Here is a 5,490-nt window from a genome sequence, read left to right as displayed (position 1 = left end):
AGAAGTACGTCAATGATTATTTGGATGACCAATTTGTCTGATTGGTCAGAGCTTTTATTTTTTATTTTTATATTTTTCCGGGAAATAATTGATAGTCTTACAATATCTCAATTTTTTTAGGAAAAGACCCGTAGGTATAATATATTAGTAAACTTACAGAGTTTACAATATCAAAATAAAACCTAAATAAAACTGATGCAGCATAGAACTAAAAACCTCACTACTACAGAATAAGTGATTGTACACGGACATAAACATGGGAGCTACACGGATTTCCTGCCGTGTGGAATGCGAGGGTGTAGAAATCCCTGAATATTTACATGCATATATTTACCCGTGTACAAACACTTGCCAGTGTCGCTCTAAAAATAACCGAGCTACACAGATTATTACATAAACAACCATGTATGATTACTCTTTCTACACGGACATTTAAATAAATGTCATTGTATAATTACTTTTTCTACACGGATATTTAGCTAAATGTCTGTGTAGCTCTCTTATTATTAATTTTTTTTATGTTTAAATACCTTTCTACACGGACTTTAGTTAAATGTCCGTGTAGAATTGTTTTTTTTTTTTCCAACTTTTTTTCAATGTGTAAATACCTTTCTAGCTACACGGACTTTAGTTAAATGTCCGTGTAGAATTGTCTTTTTTTTTTTTACAATTTTTTTTTTTGTGACTAGCCTCCAATTTTGCTAGCCATTTAAAATTAGAATTCCAAAACAGAGAAACATTCCAAACATTCCAATCCAAAACTATACAACAGTATAAATAATTTATGTACACTAAATTATACAAAATTTATACAAATCCATATTGATCATTACAAAATTTAAATTGAAACCACCTTGCCCACATACATCTGACATCGTCGATCTGTTCATTGGTGTAACACTTTTGTTTTGTTCCATACTACAATTATAATTTGGTATTAGTTAGTAACAAGAAAAGGTTGAAGATTACAATTCATGCAACATATATATATATATATACAAAGCCTTTTGTGCATACAATCTCATGTGATAAAACATAACATATCCTTCTCAGGATTCAATACAATGTTTGTATCGAAGTTATATCCTTACCACTTAGTAACCACATGATCAAGCTTTGGCCCAAAATTTCATACAAACTAAGGCGTATTAGATGCAACATATCAAAAAAGAGTATGCATGTGATCCATGACATGATGTCTCTTGGTTAAAGATCTCCAACATATTGCATTTCCAAATGACATTCATCAACATATATGTGCATACATAATAGAGAATAAAAATTCTCAGTTAAAATTTTCGTCCAAAATTATAAGAAAATATTTATACATAAAACTAATTGAATTTGTATAGTTTTTATACGAACCACTGAAAATCAATTTCATAAAAAAAAAATATTGCATACTATATGAATTTACGATTGCCCTCATATCAAATAATAGTCTTAATAATTCATGACATGTTTTGTAGTTAAAAAATACAAGCAATCCAGAATCCGTAAATCCAAAATAAAATAGCAAAGTAATTTAAATCTTACAGTTCTGAAGTGCAGACATCTTTAGGCATAAGCGTTAGTACTGATCTTCAACGGTTTTCCTCAGATCTGATGATGGAGACCTTAGGCGTTTTCTTTACTTCTCACTTTCAAAGATCTCAGATCCGGTCTCCTTATGCGTAGAAATCAGACCAACATTCAATACAGAGAGAGAGAGTATTAATTGATCAAAACGGCGGTAGAAGGAGAAGGCCTTTTATATAACAAAAAACCTAAAATAACATTTCTACACGGCTCTTTATTAAACGTCCGTGTAGCTTTCTCAAGGCTTTCTACACTGTTATTTAAACATAAAACCGTGTACAATTTCTACCTTTCTACATGGCTCTTTATATAAAGGTTCGTGTAGCTTTCTCAAGCTTTATACACTGTTATTTAAAAAAACATCCGTGTACAATTTCTACCTTTATACACGGTTCTTTAATAAATATCCGTGTAGCTCTCTCAAGGCTTTCTACACTGTTATTTAAACAATAATCCGTGTACAATTCCTAATAAACGTCCGTGTAGCTCTTTCAAGGCTTTCTACACTGATTCTTTAATAAATATCCGTGTAGAGATCAGTGAGATATTTCGGGCTTCCAAAAAATTACAATTTCTACACGGTTTTTATATAAAATTGCCAAATCCTTGTACAATGTGCAGTGTACAATGACCATTTTTGTAGTAGTGCCTGCAGCTACTCAATTTTAGAAAATAAAACTAAAAGGTCCAATGATTCCTGATTACCAGTATCGTCCGATTTCTTCTCCTTGATCTCCCAGTTACCAGCAACCGTCTGCTTGCCTTCACTGACCCTTTTACTGATCCATTAATTCCCAATATTATGATCCATTAATTCCCGATATTATGATCCATTAATTCCCGATTAGTAATATCGCTCTGCTGCCATGATCACCATGATGCTGAAATTCCCATACAAAAAATTAGCATCTATTGTTTCTCTCAATTGCAGTTGATTGAAAAAGTATCTTATAATTTGAATATAAGATACTTTAACAAATGAGATAACCTTTTCGGCTCCAGTCAAATAACAATAAAAAAAAAACTAACCGCCATTTGATATGGCAAACCATTTTTTTGTTAGATTTATTGCCAATCTCGTTGGATTTTAATGCCAACATTGAGAATATATGTAATATAATTATGGATTATTTATTGTCATATGTGGTTGTTAATTGAAGTAATTAAATAAGATAATAAACAATTAATATATTCATTAGGATGTGGTACATAAATGTGTAACACAATTTAGGTAAAGATCAAATCATTGATGGACTGATTTAGAAATTTGCAATTCAGAAAAGTACATTTTCAGAGGTGAGAAAAAAAACTTTTCAAAGGTCAGAAAACTGCCTTATGGAGGGTTGTGCAGTATGGATGGATATCGATGCAGTCGCACAGGTTTTGATGCGCTAGCACGGTTTTTGATGCACAACACATTATACCTTTTTCAAATTGGCAGATAACCATAAATGTTATTATATATAAGGATTGGTAACCAAGAAAAGCATAGAAACTGAACATACATTTTTCTCTTAAAAAAATACAGTTCTGTGTATCTTTTATTCTTCTTCCACCATTAAAGAATAGAGAAGAGAAATCTATTAGAAAATTTGGAGATGATTTATCAAGAGTCACACCTTATTGTCTTGGAAGATTTATTTCTCAACCTGACGACAAAAGATGAGAATGACTTTTTGTCATTTAAAACTTGTCTCGTGCTAATGGAGATGACTTGCTCTACCACAGCCTTGGATATTCCATAATAATTGACATGGAATCAGGTATTATGTTCCACATTATGATTTATGTTTTGGGTCTCTTTGGCACATGACGGTCCTTAGGTTAAGGCGGGGAACTGTTTCTCCTTCTCTGGAGTGTAAGTGTTTGACCCCTAGATGAGATGTAATTGTTTGATATCTAAATAAGACGTAATTGTTTGGTCTTTATGATTTCCCAACACTTTTGGTGTTCGCTATTTGAGGTTGCGGATGCCAAAAAAGTGCTCATCATTTGAAGTTGCGGACGTGCAAAAAATAGAATTTCTAAGATTCAATTCCGGGTACCAAATCAGCCGTAGTACATATAATTTTCATGTAGACGTACATGGACAGTTAAATGAAGAAACAAAAAAAAAAAATGCCAAAACAGCCCTTGCTCACGTAGCAAAACAGTTGGTCTAAACTAAGAAAAGATCTTCACTTGAAAAACAGCCATAGTGCGAAACAGTTTTGATGACATATTGGATCCTTTAATTTAAAACATTCTAAACTCTATGAATTTAAAATTTACTGCTTGCTATATTTTTAATGCGTTGTTTACATATGTTTTTTCCTTCGGTACGTAATTATGTTAATTCTTTAATGATCTTTGTTTTCTGCAATTATTTTATTTAAATGTACAAAGAGTCCAGTAGGAATTCCTCCAAAAAAATATTCCGGAATATATTAATTGTTGTGCATTGTCTTAAAAATTATCAAAATTTGAGTTTTTCTAATTTTGCGTTTGCTTATTTCAACATAAAATATTGTAAGAAATATTATTTAAATGTATTGAGTTTTATTACTATGTTTAAGTATTTATGTTCAAGAATTAACAAATTTTATAAACAAAATACCACATTTATAATATTTTCTTCAGTAATTAGATCAAAAATTTAATAAATAATTTGTATTAACATCAACATAATATTTTCATTTCTAAAACTGATATGTACATTATCTGATTAAATCCATAAAATAAAAAGCTAATAATTAAAAAATAGTTTGACAAGATGAGAGATTTTGTTTCCATGGAAGCCTATATATATAAATAGTTGACGCAATTTAAACACTAAACGGAAACTAATTTATGGTCTTATTAAATAATTTGATGTTATCTTTCATGATTACAACAGAAAATGGTTTAGGATGCAAATGATAAATTTCAGTTGTTAGGCACCTAAGTTATTGATTTCAGGTTTATTTTGTGAAAACAAAAGAATACTTTTATACATATTCTGACACGCAAATCAGGCATGAAATGCAGATGGAGAGGTAGAGGCTTTAGAGAGAATTAATTACTAGCTTGTTTTTTACTTTGCTCAAATATTTTAGTTAACAAATTTCAGTTTCTTACTACAAATCGTAGATAAACTTGGCCATCATGCGTGGTATTATTGGGGTTAGATTGGCACTGGTTCAATTAGTGGGAAACTTAAATCTAACAATGAAATCACGCATTTCTTGTCTACGATCCGTGCATCATCAATTTTACATAAATAAATTTTGTGCTTATCAAATTTCTATTGGTTTAGTTAGTTTTCTACTCAAGTAATGCAGTACTGCAGTAGTGGATAACGAAATTAGAAAGATCGCGGAAGTAATTGTAACGTGTGATGTTATCACCATAGAATCTATGAAAAATCGGAATCGGAATCGGTCATTTGATTGGTGTATCGGAATCGGATGAATCGGTCGGAATAAGTCAAATCGGATCGGAACTTCGGATATTTTTAGCAGATGCCACTACAGCAGAAATACCCTTCTGCGACCGGCCAAATGGGTCGCAGATGGGTGAAGCGCCGGTCGCAGAAGGTCTGAGTCGGTCCCAGATGACTGAAATGGGTCGCAGATGACCCGGTCGCAGTTGCTCCGTCACTGATGATTGCCTTGCTGATGTCACGGGTCTCTGAAGGGTATGGCGCCGGTCGCAGATGACCCCTTCAGCGACCGACTAAATCCGTCACGGATGCGTGGCTAGGGACCTATTAGAGACCAACTGATCGGTCGCAGAAGAGTCCAAATCGGTCGCAGAAGGTTAATTTTCTTTTTTTGGGTATTTTTTGGTTAATTTTCTTTTTTCCAACTGGTACGAAATGTACGAAACAAATATAACATTAAACCCATTATGTTCATATATTTTTCTCTAATTCCAATTAGTACGAAACATAAT

This window comes from Carex rostrata, chromosome 5, assembly GCF_964058835.1.
Source record: "Carex rostrata chromosome 5, lpCarRost1.2, whole genome shotgun sequence".
NCBI lineage: Eukaryota > Viridiplantae > Streptophyta > Magnoliopsida > Poales > Cyperaceae > Carex > Carex rostrata.
This window is presented reverse-complemented; position numbering follows the sequence as displayed.